At 49.1% G+C, this 18,583-nt stretch overlaps 1 long non-coding RNA gene across 8 annotated transcripts in view; it reads right to left on the bottom strand.

Moving 5' to 3' along the window:
• The window catches only part of LOC106966515 (uncharacterized), a 47,035-nt gene that overhangs the window by 8,485 nt on the left and 19,967 nt on the right, over positions 1-18,583 (bottom strand). For 2 of the 8 annotated variants that reach the window (XR_008294514.1, XR_008294515.1), the window contains exon 3: positions 16,766-17,804. This is a non-coding gene — a long non-coding RNA (uncharacterized LOC106966515). Of the gene's footprint in view, positions 1-12,204; positions 12,323-16,761; positions 17,805-18,583 lie in introns of those variants that run through there. The other 6 variants (XR_008294511.1, XR_008294510.1, XR_008294513.1 and 3 more) reach the window with 6 other exon arrangements.

Genomic DNA, 18,583 nt, shown 5'->3' with positions numbered 1-18,583 from the left:
CACGGAGCCTGTGGCCAGGGTGGGAGCAGAAGCTATGCTCAGGGTCGTGTTCGCCACTGCACAGCTCCTCCTCTTTCCCTCATGATTTCCTCCAGGAGCCCATGGTGAGGTGTGCCAATCTATGGGGTCCTGCTGGAGCACTCCAGGCTCCCAAGGCTATGCCCGGGGTTTGGCCCACGATAGGTGAGCTGTGTTTGCTCTCCCTGTATCTCCAGAGAGCTGCCTGCCGGGAGCCCGTGCTCCTGGTGGAAGACCTCACGGGGCACGGGGCCGGGTCCTCATTCATCGTGAGCCGGAAGTTACCTTGATAACATCGTTTAAAATGGGTCTCCCTCTCGACATTGTTAGGAGGCAAAGAATTTCCCTCCTTAACATCATTCAGATTCTTAGCAGAGCGAGGAAACACGGGACACTACAAAATGATCTATTACTGAAAGGGTTTTTAACATTCTCCTGAGGAAAACCACTCACCGCCATGTGTCCATCCTCCTGGCCATCAGCATAAGGCAGGGATTGGTTGCATTCTTTCTGTATCTGTCTGATTTCTCCAGAACCTTCTCTTCAAAGAGAAATCTCTGTACCTCTGAGACAGGCCAGAAGAAAAGAGGGGGCGGGAGGTGGGAAGTGGTGATAAGGAAAAGCCGGCCTTCACTTTCAGTCGCAGGCTGAGCGTCTGAGCTCATCTCCAAATCTCCAGAGAAAGTAAACACCACCAGGAGTCAGAGTGGTTGGCCCTGACACACAGCGTAGGGCAGACGGAGCCGAGAGCCAAACCGCCACGGCCACTTGCAGAGAAAGAAACCAGGGGGTGGGGGGTGGCACCATCGAACACAGCTTGAAAAGGGTCACTAATGGAAATAAGAAGACACACTTCGCAGAAAAGTGAAGACAGTTTCGTGGTTCTCAGAGATTTGCAAATACTGTGTGTTCTTCAGGAAGCACACCGAGGCAACCGGCCTTTGAGGGTGATAATGGAAATGACTCTGAGCTCAATCACTGTTTCTGAATTACAACAGTCTAGCACTTACTCCTTAACCACACTGAAGATGACCAGGGCCCACTCGCCAGATTCCGAGGGGAGCAGGAAGGGTGACGGGGCGGCCCCCGGACCACAGACGGCTCGGCAGATGCGCGCTTCACAAATATTTTCTGCCATTCTGGGCTGTGGATTGTGAATTATCCTTTTCCTTTCTTAATTTTCTCCTTTATGCACTAAAGTTTCTCACTTTAAGGGAGAAAAATTATCTGTTTTTCTTATGTTCCTGGAGCTTTGATATCATATCTAAGAAACCACTGCCAAATCCAGGGAAACAAAAGCAAAATGAACTACAGGGACCTCATCAAGATAAAAAGCTTCTGCACAGCGAACGAATCAATCAGCAAAACTAAAAGGCAACCGACGGAATGGGAGAAGATATTTGCAAATGACATATCAGATAAAGGGTCAGTATCCAAAATCTTATCAAACTCAACACCCAAAACACAAATAATCCGGTGAAGAAATGGGCAGAAGACATGAAGAGACACTTTTCCAAAGAGGACATCCAGGTGGCCAACCGACACATGAAAAAAATGCTCAACATCACTCATCCTCAGGGAAACACAAATCAAAACCACACTGAGATACTACCTCACACCTGTCAGAGTGGCTCACGTTAACAACTCAGCAAACAACAGATGCTGGCGAGGATGCAGAGAAAGAGGATCTCTTTTGCACTGCTGGTGGGAATGCAAACTGGTGCAGCCGCTCTGGAAAACAGTGTGGAGGTTCCTCCAAAAAATAAAAACAGAACTACCCTATGACCCAGCAGTTGCACTACTAGGAATTTATTCAAAGGATACAGGAGTGCTGTTTCGAAGGGGCACGTGCACCCCAATGTTTATAGCAGCACTATCAACAATAGCCAAATTATGGAAAAAGCCCAAATGTCCATCGACTGATGGATGGATAAAGAAAATGTGGTTCATACATACAATGGAGTAGTACTCAGTGATCAAAAAGAATGAAATCTTGCCATGTGCACCAACATGGATGGAATTAGAGTATATTATGCTGAGTGAAGTAAGTCAGTCAGAGAAAGACAAATATCATATGGTTTCACTCATATGTGGAATTTAAGAAACAAAACAGATGAACCTAGAGGAAGGGAAGCAAAAACAATATAAAACCAGAGAGGGAGACTCTTAAATACAGAGAACAAACTGAGGGTTTCTGGCAGGGTGTTGGGTGCAGGGATGGGCTAAAGGGGGGAGGGGCACTACAGAGGGCACTTGTTGGAAGAGCACTGGGTGTTGTGTGTAAGATTCTATTCCTGAAATTATTATTACGCTATATGTTAACTAACTTGGATTTAAATGTTTAAAAATAATTAAAAACTTGAATAAAAACTCAATGAAATGGAAAAAAAACAAAAAGAAGTCACTGCCAAATCCAAGGTCACGGAGGGTTATGCCTATGGTTTCTTCTACAAATTTTATAATTTTGCTCTTACACATAGGCCTTTGATATATTTTGAGTTCATGTTTTTTATGGGGTGAGATAAGGGTTCAACTTCATTCTCTTGTATGTGGGTATCCAGTTGTCCCCTCACCTGTAGTAAGTGTTTGCAAGTTTTTTTAAGATTTTTTCCTGGGGCGCCTGGGTGGCTCAGGCGGTTGTGTCTGACTCTTGATTTCGGCTCAGGTCATGATTTCATGGTTCCTGAGTTCAAGCCCTGCATCAGTCTCTGTGCTGACAGCATGGAGCCTGCTTGGGATTCTCTCTTTCCCTCTCTCTTTGCCCCGCTCCCAAGCTCGCTGGCGCGCGCGCTCTCTCTCTCTCTCTCTCTCTCTCTCTCTCTCTCTCTCAAAATGAATAAAGAAACTTAAAAAAATTTTTTTTTCTTTATGTATGATTCTGGATACAGATGTATTTATGATACATGCACAAAGAGGTGTAAAGAGGCAATTTACTTCTCCCTTCCCAATTTTTATGATTTTGATTTTATTTCAAACTATCTGTGTCTTTGTATTTAAAGTGCAGCTTTCGTAGACAGCATATACTTGGCTCTTATTTTTCTATCCATCCTGACAATCGCTGCCTTCTAACCTTAACCTTGACCCACAAACACCTACAATAAATATGAACCAAGATGGCAGTGCAGAAGTTACCAGCACAGGTTGTTCAGGCAGTAAAGTGGGAGGCTTCCCACTACCTGATTTCACATGTACTAGAAAGCTATAGGAATCAAACCACCATAGTACTGGCATAAGACAGACATTTGGAGCAATGGACCAGAATAGAGGGCTCAGAAATAACTCCCCACATTTATGGTAAATTGACCTTTGACAAAGGTGCCGGGAACACACAACAGGGAAACTCTCTTCAACAAATAGTGTTTGGAAAACTGGTTTTCCACAAACAGAAGGATGAAATTGGATCCTTAATTCACTCCCCATGTAAAAATCAACTCAAAATGGATTAAAAACCTAAATCTAAGACCTGGAACCATAAAATCATTACGAGAAAATATAGAGGAAAAGCTTCTTGAGATTGGCCTGTACAGTGCTTCTTGGCTATGACCCCAAAATTACAGGCGCCAAAAGCAAAAATAGACAAATAGAATTCAGTCAAACTGAAAACCTACCTCACAGCACAGGAAACCATTGACAAGTGCAGAGACAGCCTACAGATGGGGAGAGAATATTTGCCAATTGTACATCTGGTAAGAGGCTAATATTGAAAATATAAGGAACTCATACAACTCAATAGCAAGAAATAAACAACTCGATTACAAATAAACAAAGGATGCAAAGAGACATTTCTCAAAAGAAGACATGCAGATGGTCAACAGATATATGAAAAGATGATCAATATCACTAATCCTCAGGGAAATGCAAACCAAACCATAATGTCACCTCGCATACGTTAGAATGGTTATTATTGAAAAAACAACAACAACACTCAAGATAGCAGGTATCAGCGAGGATGTAGAGAAGGGAACCCTCATGCACTGTTGGCGGGAATGCAAACTGGTACAGCCACTCCAAAAAACAGTATGGAGCTTCCTCAAGAAATTAACAACAGGCCCAAACACCTTTGGGGTGATTATAGGGTTGGAGTCCTCACAAATGGATCGGTGCCTTTTCAGAAGAGGCTCCAGAGAGATCTCTGGTCCTGTCCACCATGGGAGGACACAGAGAAGATGCTGGCCATGAACTAAGAAGGGGCCTTCATCAGAACATGACCATGTTGGCGTCTTGATCTTGGCCTTCCAGCCTCCAGAACTGTGGGAAACAAATTGCTGCTCTTTCGAAGTCACCCAGTCTGTGGCATTTTGTTATAGCAGCCCAAATGCACTAAGACAAATTCCCCACTCATTTTATTTTTTCCATCAGTTTTTGTGGTCTTCAGCATATAGATCCTGTGTATATATGATTTATTCCTAAGTATGTTATGATTTAGAAATTTAGAGTTTAGAAATGTCAATTTCTAATCATTTATTGGTAGTGTATAGAAAAACAAATGATTTCTATACGTTGACTTTGTATCCTATGACCTTGTTACACTCATTTATGAGTTCTAGTAGCCTTTTTAGTTGTTTGTATTTTTTAGTACTTTATACTAGATATCATGCCGTCGACGGAAAAAGCTTTATTTCTTCCTTTTCAATCTGTTCCCCTTTTATTTATTTGTCTTGCTATTTCACACTTGCTAAGAACTGAAGCATGATGTTGGATGGAGAAATGACAATGGATACCTTCGCCTTGGTCCTGATTCTCAAAGAAGGCATTTAATCTTTTGCTATTGATGTTAGCTGTCGGGTTTTTGTAGATGCCTATATCATTTTAAGGAAATTCTATCTCTACTTCTCTGGACTTTGTTTTAATTATGAATAGATGTAGAATTTTTTTGAATGTGTTTTCTATGTGCCATGTTCTTTTTTTTTTTTTTTAACCTGCCAATATAATGGAAGTGGATTGCATTATTTCACTTTTTGTCCCACTGGCTTCTATTTTCAGTCATTTCTCCAGAGTTCACAATATCCATCTTTAACTTTTCAGATGCCGCTGACAATTAACATTTTACCGTTTCCGGTGAGATGTAGACATATTGCGGCCATCTTGGCCACACCTCCCCCCCTTCATGCTGCAGCGTGCAATAATACATCTACACACCTTCTAAAGCTCAGAAGAAATATTACAGTTTTTTTTTTAATTTTTTTTCAACGTTTATTTATTTTTGGGACAGAGAGAGACAGAGCATGAACGGGGGAGGGGAAGAGAGAGAGGGAGACACAGAATCGGAAACAGGCTCCAGGCTCTGAGCCATCAGCCCAGAGCCTGACGCGGGGCTCGAACTCACGGACTGCGAGATCGTGACCTGGCTGAAGTCGGACGCTTAATCGACTGTGCCACCCAGGTGCCCCAGAAATATTACAGTTTTATCTGAAGACTTAATTTTTCTAGAGCAGTTTGGGGTTTACAGCAAAATTCAGAGTAAGGTACTGAGATTTCTCATATGCCCCCTGCCCCCACACACGCACAGCCTCCTCTGTTATGAGCATCCCCCGCCAGAGAGGTACCTGTCCTCCCCTATCACACTCACCCACAGTTCACGGTTTACTCTCGGTGCTGTACGTTCTCTGAGTTTGGACAAACGTACAACACACAGGCATCCATGGTTATAGCACCACACAGAGCAGTTTCCGTGCCCCGGAGATCCCGACCTTCACCTGTTCCTCCCTCCACACCCGCAATGATATCACAGGTTTTACTTTACAGAAGTTAGGAGGAAGAAGCAAAATAAAATGAGTAGCCTTTTACATTTACCTATATGTTTATCATTTCTGAGGCTATTTATTCTATTCTGAGGATCTAAGTTTCCTTTTTCTGGTATAATTTCCTTTATCCTAAAGAACTTCCTTTAACTGTGAGGGTTTTTTTGGTGATAGTTTCTCTAGGTTTTTTAAAATCTTAAAAAGTTCTATTTCAACAGTCACTCTTTAAGGATATTTTTACTTGATATAAGGGAGATACAGAGGAATATAAAGGATATGGGGAAACATCGAGGACACAAAGGGTATAAGGGGACATAAGGGACATAGGAGATATGGGGAACTTAGCAGATATAGGGGCACACAGTAGATACAGGGTGACATAGGAGAAATAGGGGCACGTAGTAGATATAGGATGACATAGGAGATACAGGGGACATAGGAGTATAGGGTGACAGGGGACAGAGGGGGACACAGGGGACATAGGGGGATATAGGGGACATAGGGCACATAGTAGATATGGGGGACATAGGAGAAATAGGGGTACATAGTAGATATAGGGGGACATAGGGGTATAGGGTGACAGGGGACATAGGGGAACATAGGGGCATGTAGGGGGATATAGGGAGACATATGGGATATAGGGGATATAAGAGATATAGGGAGACATAGAAATAGGGGGACATAAGGGTATAGGGTGACAGGGGATATAGGGGGACATAGGGGAATGTAGGAGATATAGAGGGACATATGGGATACGGGGAACACAGGGGACATAGGAGATATAGGGGGACATATGGGACATACCGGGAAAATAGAAGATACAGGGTTCTAGACTGAAAGGTCTTTTGTTTGTTTTCTGCACCCCAACTCTCATTTGTCATTCTCTTCTGATCCCCATAGAGTCTAATAAGAGGTTGGCTGTTGATCAGAGCATTATTTCCCTCTATGTAAAGTGCCACTGTTCCCCTTTTGCTTTCAATATTTGTTTTTGGGCATTGCTGACCATCTGTTTGATCCTGCTGTGTCTGTGGCAGTGTCCTTATTCTGCTTGGCACGATCCGTCTTCCCACACGTGGATGGGTCCAGCCACGATTCCTTCAAATATTTCGGTCTATCGTCCTCCCTCTTCTCTCCTCCTTTGAAGCCACTGATCTTAAGTCGCAGAGTGCCTGTGACTCTGTTATCTTCCTACCCTTTTCGCTGCTCTTTTTCACATTCGACCATTTCTGCTGCTCTATTCGTTATTTACTCTGTCACCTCTGTGTAGCTGTCAAGTCCATGTCATGAATTTGCTATTTCTGATATCGTACTGTTGAATTCTAAATTTTTTCAATTGTTCAGATTTTTCTGCCAACATTTCTGACTTTTTCATTTTTTACAGGCATAGTTATTTGTCTTCAGTGAAGATATTTATGACAACGGCTTTAAAATCTTTCATACTTCTCCTGTCAGCCAAGACAAAGTTAACAAGGAACAAATTCACCCTTCTTACTATAAAACTAAGAATTGTGGTGGAGGGAGAGACATATTGAATAGTTGTTTTTAGAAAGTGGGCCTCAGGCAGCACCAGACGAAACCACTGGTACGTGCAGCTGACAAGGTGAGCCCTGTACTGGGACTGCTGTCTGCAGAGAGAGAGTTCAGGCTTCAGCACAGGGTGGAGAAGCCGTGATCTCCCTGTGTGAAGGGATGGCCCCGGGAGTCCGGGAAGGGTAGGTGACTCATGCTTACCTGGAGGACCACAAGAGAAGAAAGAACTGTGGCAGGAGGGAGAGATCTTTGCAGATTCTCAATGGGTCCCCTTGAGTCTTCAGCGGAATACTGAACTGTGTGCAAATGTAAGGGAACTACCCAATGGTACAGAATAAAATACCAAACGAGAATGAGAGGGAATAACCCGTGAAGCTCACGCAGAACCAAGAATGGCTTTGTGTTCCAACCAGGTAACATGTGGCTCAGGAAAGCCTCGTAACGCAGAGGAGACCGTGTGCAGTATTCAGAATGGCGTCACCCCAGGAGAGGAGCATGATCAGCCCGAGACTGAGGTCACTCCGATCCCATCTCACAGTGCTTAAAATCAAACATAAATGTACAAGTTGTTTCAAAGTCACACAACTCTATCCCAGGAATAAAGCTCAAGAATGGTGTCAGGAATACAAAACCGTCCAGGAGCCAACAAAGAAAAATATGCAATGTCTATCAGCCAAAGGGAAATCACCTGGTACAGAAAACAGCAGGAAAACACATCACGTGATGAGAAAAGTCATTGGTTGAAACCGACACACAAATGGCAGATGAAGTAACTCATGGTCAAAGACGGAATGTCATTACTGTCACTGTATCCTGTGCTCCAGAAGCTATGAGAACATGGATGATGCTCAGCAGAGACAGGGAAGAATGAAAAAGACCTAAATCAGACTTCCAGGGACGAGTCCTACAGGGTCTGTGATGAAAATTCACCAGACGAGATTAAGAGCAGATCAGGCACTGAGAAAGAGAAATTTAATGGACTTGAATACATGTAATAGAAACCATCCAAAATGAAATATGGAGAGAAAACAGACCAGAGAAAATGAGCAGAAAGTTAACTGGGGGATGACTTCAAATGGCCTAAAATACATGTCATCAGAGTCCCAGAAAGAGAAAGAAAAGACGACAACAGGACAAAATATTTGAAGAAATAATGACTGAAAATCTCCCATATATGATTTTTAAAAAACGGTAAACCTGCATGTCCAAGATGCTTAATGAACCCTGAGTCTAAGAGGTCTGAAGGAGGCACATCATAATTAAATTGCTTATAGAGGATTATAACAAGATAATCTTAAGATGAGATAAAGACACATGCTACCCACACGAGAAGGAGGGAAAGGTGAGGCAGATTCCTTATCGGAAATGGGGCAACAGGGGGAGGGGACCAAGGCCCGCAAAGCACTGAGAGAAAAGTGTTGATTCATGATTCTATGCCCAGCAACAAATGGTGTGAAGAAGCTAAAACAACTTTCTCAGACCTACAGAAGCTACAATAATTCATCATCACCAGCATATCAACACTAAGAGATGTTAAAGAAAGTCCTTCAGGGGCGCCTGGGTGGCTCAGTCGGTTAAGCATCCAACTTCGGCTCAGGTCACAATCTCACGATTCGTGAGTTCGAGACCCACATTGGGCTTTGTGCTGACAGCTCGGAGCCTGGAGCCTGCTTCGGATTCTGTGTCTCCCTCTCTCTCTTCCCCTCCCTGGCTTGCGCACTGATCTGTCTCTTTCTCTCTCAAAAATAAATAAAACATAAAAAAAAAAAAAAGAAAGTCCTTCAGGCAGAAAGAAGATGATGCTGCACAGAGACCTGATGTGAAGAAAGAGGTGCATTCTTGGGGGGCGTCTAACACACGAAGGACAAAATGCACGGGGACAGCACCACTGAGGCCACAGGCAAGGGAGGGAGCTGTGCCGCTGTGAGGTTACCAAACTGTCATCAAGGGGGAGTGATATTACGTGAAAATGGGCAGTGATAAGTTAAAGCTGTGCATTACAAACCCTAAAGCACGCGTGTGAGCGCCACACACACACACACACACACACACACACACACACACACTATTACAGGGAACCAGCAAAGAGATGATTAAATGGAATCATAAAAAATGCTCAAGTTATTCAAAAGAAGGCAGATTAAGAGGAAAAGGGACATGAAAACCAGATGGACAATAACACAAAATAGCAAGACCATCGATTTAAGGCCGACTCTACTCAACAGTAGCATCAGATGAAAATGCTCTACAAACCCCAATGGAAAGGCGTAATTCGTGAGACTGAGTAAGAAAGCAAGACTCAGCTATGTTCTGCCTGCCCCATGTCCACTTTAAATAGAAAGACACAAATAAGGGGCTCCTGGTGGCTCAGTCGGTTAAGGGTCTGACTCTTGATTTCAGCTCAGGTCATGATCCCAGGGTTGTGGGATCGAGCCCCGTGTTGGACTCCACACTCGGTGTGGAGCCTGCTTGGGAGTCTCTCTCTCTCCCTCTCTCTCTCTCTCCCTCTCTCTCTCTCTCTGCCCCTCCCTCAAATAAATAAAAAAATTTTAAAAAAATTAAAAGAGATTGGAGAACCCTACCACTAACGCTAGCTGAAAGAGCTGTAGTAACTGTGTTATTATGAGATGAAATAGATTTCTGACCCAGGGACAAAGAAGGTCCCGGTGCAAGTCCTACAGTGTCACTTGTCAAGGGGACATCACGCCAATGTCTCTGCAGCTAGCCGCCGAGAGTCGTGGTGCATGAAGTACAAGCCCCACCTGCTGTCCTGACCCTGGGGCTCCCTGGGCTCTCTCTTCGTTCACGTTCCTTTCTCTGAGGAATATGTCCCACTGACTTAGTCTTTTGCATGTCGGGTGGCGATTTTGAATCACGTCCACATTGTGAATGTGGTCTGGAGGCGGCTCTGGATTCTGTTATTTTTTGCCAGTGCTGTGTCTCATTTGGTTCGGCGGGTGGTGATGTCAGCTGCGCTAACTCAGGTCCCTGGGGCCGCAGCTCCAGCCTCCGTTCAGGTCTTGTCCTTGCCCGGTTGCTTCCGGAATGCTGTGTGCATGCGGTCCGGTCAGGCAGGGGTGCAGATTCCCTGGACGTTTCTTCCCCAAACCGCAGTGGCCAAGCTCCGTCAGCCGTATTGATCTCATTCTCCAGGCCACAAAGAGCGGCTTTCCCCCTCAGACTGGCTCCCGCACGGCCCAACTGCACGTGGCCCCTGCACGTGGCCCAGCTGGAGGCGGAAAGGAGCATTCTCTTCTGCGCTGTTTGCTCCTCAGTACCCTCACGAGGCTCCTGTTTGCACTCTGTACAGATTTTCTAGTTGTTTTCTGTGAAGGAGTGAGTGTGGTGTGATCTTCCAAAAACCATCACAGGAAGCAGAAGCAGCAGTTACCCGTCCAATTTTAGAACTGCCTCCGGCATGAACCTCACATCCTCTGGGTCACGCTTGGGGAAAGTGTACATTTCATCTGCTTCAAAGTCACATGGCTTCGTGGCACTGATGAGAAATACACTGCTGTCTGGTAGGGGACACTGCAGCCTCGTGAACAGCCATAGTCCGCTGGGCCAGGGCTGGGGCTGGGGTGGGCACCGCGGGGAGAAGGCAGCGACAGAGGGCACCTGGCAGGCCTCTTCCATTTCAGATTCCGGGTCTCGGCACAACTTCCAGCTCTGGCCAAGGGGCCGTGCCCCTCTTCCCTTCAACATCAGCCCCTTCCACCCCGACCTGAAGTCTCCGCAGGACCTGCCTGACTTAGTGTCCCCTCCACCTCGTGGTCACTCCTTGGCCCAGCCCCGTGCTCAGCTCCTTGCTACCTCTATTCCCCTCCACACCCGGAGGCTTCTCTAGACAGCACCCCACCCCTCCCCCACTCAGTGCCCCTCACAGGGCTCTCCCTGCTCCCTCCGGCCCCAGGTGCAGCCCCTCTGGGCCCAGCCCCCACCCTGCCTCATCCACCAGGACTACCTCAATGTTCCTTCTTCCCCCAAGAAGCCTGTCCTGACTTCCCAGCATGAGTTAGGGGCCTTCCACTCTCCTTACACTGCCCTTGTCTTCTTCAGCGCTGAAAGTCCGAGACCCAGGTGAGGCAAGCTTCCCTGTCCCAGCCAGACCCGTCACTGGGGAGGGGCACGGAGAGCCACACAGCAGCTCTGCCACGGTCAGGGAGAGTGGGAGGGGCCCCATGCTCTGCTTGCCCCGTGCAGCCCTCCACTCGGCCCAGCCTGGCCATCTCTAAAGGAGGCCCCACAGACCCCATGGGGTTGTCCAGTGGTCCCACTGAGCTGCCCGGGTGACAGAGTGGGAGGAAGTGAGGAGGGGACCTGGGCTGAGAGCCAAGAGCCTCAGAGCGTGCTGGCCGTGCCACAGCCGAGGGGCTTCGGGGCCTCAGGACCCACACTCAGAGGGGTGCTGCCACCCCGTCACCGATGGGACACCCTGGCTGGGGTGGCTCAACAGCTTGGCCAGTCACATGGCTCCAGAGTGGGGAGCAGCCAGCCCAGGGGCATGGAGACGCTCCTGGAATGCTGCAAGCTAGGCCTCGGTCCGACCTCCCCACCCTTCCCTCAGGAGCAGCTGTGGGGCCCAAGGGCTCTCTCTCATTCCAAACACTCGACTTTGCTCCTGTTTGAAGCTGACGGACCACAGCTCAATGCCCCAGGAAACGCTAGGCTTTGTGAGGGTGAGCGGGCCCACCCACCTTGCAGAATAAGTGTGGCACGTAGGTATTCTGTACACACCTTCGTTTTACCCAGCCCGTCTGCTGGCTATGAGTCTCAGGGAGGGAGCAGCACCTCGGCACACCTGACACCCTCCACATAGTCACAGCCCTTGTCCCCAGTCTCCAGCCCTGACTGCTGTTGCCAGTACACTCCCCGCCTGCCCCATCCCCCTCCCTCCTACCCCTGCCCCCAGAACCCTGACCCCTGCTCCTCTAGGGCCAGTCCACAGAGTCACCAGGTCTCTTACCACAGTTCCTGGGCTGTGGCCTTGACTCAGCCTAGCTCTGCTTCTTGACTCATTGCCCTGTGACCTGCTGGAAAAACAACAGTATCAGCCGTGGATTAGTCCCCATTCCCCGGGCTTCTTTCTGATACTCTCTGGAAGTCATGTGAAGAGCCCGGAATGTGTGTGTCCATCTTTTCTTTAACTATTTTCTGAGCAGGGCTGATTTTCAAATCATAAGTCACGCCTCTTTTGGTCAAATGCAGTGATTTCTCCCAGGTTGCAAAATAAATATATTTATTAAAAGTAATTCTGCTGTGGGGCTGGCTCAGTCGGTTGAGTGTCCGACTTTGGCTCAGGTCATGATCTCACAGTTTGTGGGTTTGAGCCCCTCATCAGGCTCTGGGCAGACAGCTCTTGAGAGCTGACCTGCTTCAGATTCTGTGTCTCCCTCTCTGTCTGTCCCTTTCCTGCTCACACTCTCTCTCTCTCATGCTCAAAAATAAATAAACACTTAAAAACATTTTTTAAATAATTCTGCTACAATGAAAACAGGGCTGGAGCAGATCTGGCCACAGTTAGTGTCAGTCCCCTACCCCTACATGCCAGGCCTGGATTACAGCCAGAGAAAAAAAGAAAGACAAGAATTGATAGGGAGAATGGGATGGCCAGGTCGGTCCACGCAGATGGTCACGGAGCAGAGAAGGAGAAGGAAGGACAAAGACCTCAGTGCGGGGCCCTCGGGTTGGGGGGGTGGCAGCCAATCCCCGCGGAGGCCGGCCCGCCTCAGGGCTGTGCCTCAGGGCTGTGCCCAGATACAGGGGCACCAGCAGCTGTTCTGCGGCACTGACTCCACTGGCAGGAAAACAGACTGGGAAATGGACCTCAGTCAGTGTCGTCCGGGGACCCTTAATCAAGGCCAGACCTGCAGGCTGTGCCCGCTGCACCCGCTCAGGTGCCCCCGGCCGCAGGGCATCGCCACAGCCCTATTACCATAGCGATAATGCAGAGGTGTGATAAAAGCCACCTGTCATTCATAAAACGTGGCGTCGCCTTTTTGCAAAGCCATAAGCCATCCTGGGGCTCAGCCAAGAAACGGCCTATAAAATCCTGAGTAATGACCTCAAAGCATACTTTCCAATATAAGGAATATTCTAGGCAGCTGTTTGCAGAATATTTATGTGCAGTAACTTTACACCCCCCCTGACTTTTAACATGTTCATAGTCTGACTCCCTCCCCCAGCAGCTCCCCCCCCCCTCCCCCCGCCAACCTTAGTAGCAGTAAAGCATCCAGAATGTGCTTGACAGTCCTGGGAGCACAGGGCCCTGTCCCCTGGGTGACAAGTGGCAGTGCTGTGCTCAGGTGCGGTGCCCTTTGCCATCGGATGCCTCGGCACAGCAGGGGCCTAGCAGAATGCCAGCTGTCTTCGGGATCTCCAAGTTACCAGGGAGGAGGAGCTCAGCCCTGTCCTGAATCTGTTCCTACGGTAACGCTGGGAACAGCAGGTTTTGTCTGGGTTGGACGAGGGTGGGCATCCTCCCTGGCGAGGGCTGGGGGGGTTGGGGGGGACCCCCTCGGACCACGTGCCCCAGACAGAGCCTGAGGTGTGCAGAGGCCAGGGAGCCTCAGGAGGAGGGCCCACCTGGGGCTTGCACCTGAAGGTCAAGGGATGATGAAGCTGGTGAGTACAGAGCTTGAACTCCATCCCAGATGGACTCATTCCCAGATCAGCTGTCTTCCCAGAGGAGCCAAGCCTTGCCCGAATGCACTGGGGGAACCAGGGGGGTGGGCCCATGCCTGCCTCGGGCACCGCTCTGTAGCCAGAAGGCAGCTAAGCCTGCTGGTGCCCCGAAGTGCTTTCTCTGCCCACCCTATGTGAGGGTTCCTTCTGCCTGCGGGCAAGGGGATGCTGCCAGGCCGGCAAAAACGTCTGCATGCTTCACTCTCTTGACCCACAGCTCCTGGATGAAGGAGCAGGGCCAGCGGCAACCCCAAATCCAGACTCAGCTGCCCAGGCCCCACAGTCTGTCCAGGGTGTGTCTCTGGGAAGGAGGGAGCAGTGGTGCCCAGGGCCTTACAGCCTCGGCTCCCAGGGGCAGAGAAACTGCAGGGTGGTGAGCACAGGCCAAGATGTCTGCCAGCATAAAGACACTGCAGCTGAAATGGGCATCCATAGAACCGATCGGTCAAATCTGCAACAGCAAAACCCCCATCAGCTCCTGTCACATGGGCTCAGCGACTTCAGTAATGTCGGGTGCAGGGCTTCACTGCGGGCCCCCAGCAGTGAGGTGGTGGCCACTACCAAGGGACTATGCTCTCCTTGTTGGCAGGCTGTTGACTGGACAAGTGTGGAAATAATCGCCCTTCACTTGCCTAAGGTCTCAATCCTCGAGGGCCTGATTTCGATTCACAAGGGCCTCAGTAACTATTTTAACTGGGGGTAGGGTCCCTGGGTCCCATGCCACGTCAAGCATCCACAGCCACCATGGGAGGTTTTAAGGCAAACTGTGCTATGACCTTGGAGAACGTAGGGCAGGTGCCACTGCAATAGTTAAGATGAGGCCTGTCTATGCGATTCCTATTTTATGTTCGTGTTTTACCCAGGTCTGGACCACTTTAACGAGGCCCCGGTCCCACATTCCTGCCCCTAAGCAGGCATTCTGTACCAGGAGCTGGGCAGGGCTGGCAAGCACAGCAGAGCCGTAGCTGAGCTGGGTACCAGCAAGGGCAGGTCAGGGTCCATGGCACCAGGAGCCAAACCACGGGTGGCTCTCCACTACACCTGGCCAACTGTGGCCGTATAGTCATTGTGGACTGCTAGCTAAAGCATACGGGCACCTGTGCTGGTGAAAATGTTCCAGAATTTACCGTGGCCAGTGGTTGCACGCATTTATGAACACACTAAGACCACAGGAGTATACCCTCTAAATGGGTGACTTGGGTGCTAGGTGAATCACAGCTCAGCGAAGCTGTTTGAGTGAACAAAAGGAAGAAGGAATGAACAAGGAAACTAGAAAAAGGAGCAAATTAGTGAGCACTGCCTGGCGTTGGATGCTGGGGACTGCGGCCAGCACCAGGGCCACCTCTGTGAGGCTGAGCAGCCTGCCTCACTCGGGGAGCTGCGTCTGCCCTTCTGTGAGACGGTGCTCTTGCCGCCCGCAGGCCTGGGGCCGCTCGGGCGAGGAGATGTTTTGGAAGCAAACGCGATAACACAATTTCAGTCTGTAACAGACTGACACGTGTTGTCTGGGTGTTTATATATTAGTAAAAGATTTCCTGAACCAATGGGCGTTTCAGCAACGGTCAGAGGCTCCTTCTCAGCTACTGGGAGGGGGTCTGACAGGAAATGGGAACTGTGCTCCTGGGTGAAGGTCACGGCCTCAGCCTAGATCTGTGGGCCTACCACCCTCTCGGCAGTGGAGGGTTCACTTGGAGGCCCCTCTCTCTCTCCAAGTGGAAAATGAGATCAGCCTGACGGATGGGCCACTTCTAGACAATCCAAAGGAAGTGGGAGTCTGTGGACTCCATGAGTCATGGGTGACTGAGCCAGGCTGCTCAGGGCCATGGGGCCGTAAGGTCAAGGTCATGGTGAAGATGCCCATGGACAGGGGCTCGGGCTCTGATGCTAGTTGCTGGCCAGATGCAAATGGACACAGTGTGGAAAATGCTACTGTGTCCATACACAAGAATGGGACGTTCCAGGCCCTCGGGGGGAGCCGTGGCAAGAGCCGTGGATCCCGCAGGCATCCCTCTCTCCCTGGACAAAATGAGGAAAACCAAAGGAGTAGATAATACTGACAAGAGACTTCTGCAGGGCCAGCAGTGAAGGAAACATTCCTGTGCAATCAGGGCGCAGGGGGAAACCAGGCCTATTTCCAGGCCTGATGCTTGGCATTTGTGCAAAACTGGGTTTTGTATTAGTGCCCGCACGCTGGAGCCTGGAGCCCCCTGACGTTTGCTACCCCACCGCTCCAACATGTGCTGGAGCCCCTGCCCACGTGGACGGTTGTCTGGGGTGGCCTTGCTCTCAAGGGGTCCCTGGGACAGTGTGCGCTGGTGCGTCCCACCTCGGAGGGGCAACTGGGGTGCCACCTCATTGTGTCAGAATAACAGCAGTATCTATGTGGCCTCCTCTGCTTTGCAATTGTGAAAACGAGTCCCAGAGCAAGAAAGGGGCTATCCAAGGTCACAGAGGGGCCTCGCTCAGGTCAGTACTGCCGGCCCCACTGTCAATGTGTTTTCTTTTTTTTTTCTCTCTAAATACACATTTTTGGGCACCTGAGTGGCTCAGTGAGTTAAGCCTCCGACTTCGGCTCAGGTCATCATCTCACAGTATGTGAGTTCGAGCCCCGCGTCGAGCTCTGTGCTGACAGCTCAGAGCCTGGAGCCTGCTTCGGATTCTGTGTCTCCCTCTCTCTCTGCCCCTCCCCTACTCATGCTCTGTCCCTCTCTCTCTTTCTCTCTCTCTCTGTCTCAAAATTTTTTTTAACGTTTATCTATTTTTGAGACAGAGAGAGAGAGAAAGAGAGAGAGGGACAGAGCGTGAACAGGGGAGGGGCAGAGAGAGAGGGAGACACAGAATCCGAAGCAGGCTCCAGGCTCTGAGCTGGCAGCACAGAGCCCGACGCGGGGCTCGAACCCACGGACTGTGAGATTATGACCTGAGCCAAAGTCAGACGCTCAACCGACTGAGCCACCCAGGTGCCCCCATTAAAAATTTTTTAATAAAATAAATAAATACACGTTTTTACTGAGGTGTGGCTTACATACACAAAAGCTTTGTAAAGTGAAAACACGTGTGTACTTTGTACTCAGATCCAGAAATAAAAAAGATCCCATGCACTTACAAACATCCACTTGCAGGCCCGCAGAATCTCGGCAGCTACACACCCGTGCTGATACTTAGTACTGTCAGTCTTTCCATTTCAGGCACTGGGTTCACTACGTATGGGTATTATAGAACACAGTTGACCTGGAACGACACGGGGGTAGGGGCACCAATTCCCCACACAGTTGGAAATCCATGTGTAACTTCTGACGCCTCAGAAACTTAACTACTCATACCTTACAATTGACCAGAAGCTTTACGGATAACATAAACAGTTGATTACCGCGTATGTTGTATGTTACACGTATTACATGCTGTATTCTTACAGTAAAGTAAGCTAGAGAAGAAATGTTACTAAGAAATCATAAGGAAGAAGAAGTGCATTTAAAGTACTGTGCAGAATTTATTGAGGAAAAAAAAACCCTTGTATAAGTGACCCATGCAGTTCAAACCCATGTTACTCAAGGGTCACCTGTAGTTTTACTTCTCCTTTCCTCATGCACGACAAATGCTCAACTTATCAGTGATTAGATTTCCCTATATTCTCACATATGCACTGAGGCTACAACTTTCCCTCTAGTTCCAGCCTTACCTGCATCTCTGTGCTGGGGTCTGCCTGGGAGAACTGCAGAGGGTGGCAGAAGACCCCTGGCCAGTGAGCCTGGGCCTCGATCTGGCCAGGAAGTGCACATCCCTCATCTTCATTCCACCACTAGAAGTGCAGGTGTCCGTCCAGTGAGACTCCTGTCAGGAGGAGATGCCCGCAGGCTGGCTATCTCCTGGGAGCCCAGGGACCCCTCAAGTTGGGCCACCATCAAGGGACACATCCCAACACCGCTGCTTGCCCTGTGAGTCCAAGGAAGGGGCAACAACCTTGTTGTGAGGCCCAGGGCTCCAGCCAGTCCTTGCTCCCAGATGGGTCAGAAAATACCACTAAGGAGAGCTGCTGAGGGGCTGGGCCTGCTAGACACATCCATCAGTCCACCCTTGGCTGCGAGACGCAGGTCACAGCCCAGCTCCCTGGCCTCTCATGGTCCAGGCTAATTAGATCAATTACAGGGGCACCTGGGGCACCAGAGCAGGTTGTGCCAAATGGTTGGGGTGAGTGGGGTAACCCTGGACCCCTCTCACTGTCTATCCTTTAGGAAGCAACCAACGGGTAGCTGTGTTTTTTATGGGCAGTGACAAAACTCCAGCCCAGAGCCCTTCACCTGCTCTGCACTGAGTGGCCAGAGGCCAAGCAAGGGCCCCACACATGCCTGGTGCCTACTCTGTTATTAGAACTGACATTAGGCTGCTCTTACAGTCAGCTAACACTTCAGGGTGAGTTCCCTCCGTGCCAGCCTCTGCTCTGGGAGTTTCTACGTATTGTAGTTGCTTCTTAAAAGGTCTATGAAGTAGTAAGTATTGTTATTACACCCATTGCAGAGTTGGGGAAACTGAGGCATGGAGAGAGTGACTAACTGCTGGGTTCTGAACTCCTATAGCCTGACCCCAGGCCCACAGGCACCGGCCCTGCTGTG

This window comes from Acinonyx jubatus, chromosome E3, assembly GCF_027475565.1.
Source record: "Acinonyx jubatus isolate Ajub_Pintada_27869175 chromosome E3, VMU_Ajub_asm_v1.0, whole genome shotgun sequence".
Lineage (NCBI taxonomy): Eukaryota > Metazoa > Chordata > Mammalia > Carnivora > Felidae > Acinonyx > Acinonyx jubatus.
This window is presented reverse-complemented; position numbering and strand designations above follow the sequence as displayed.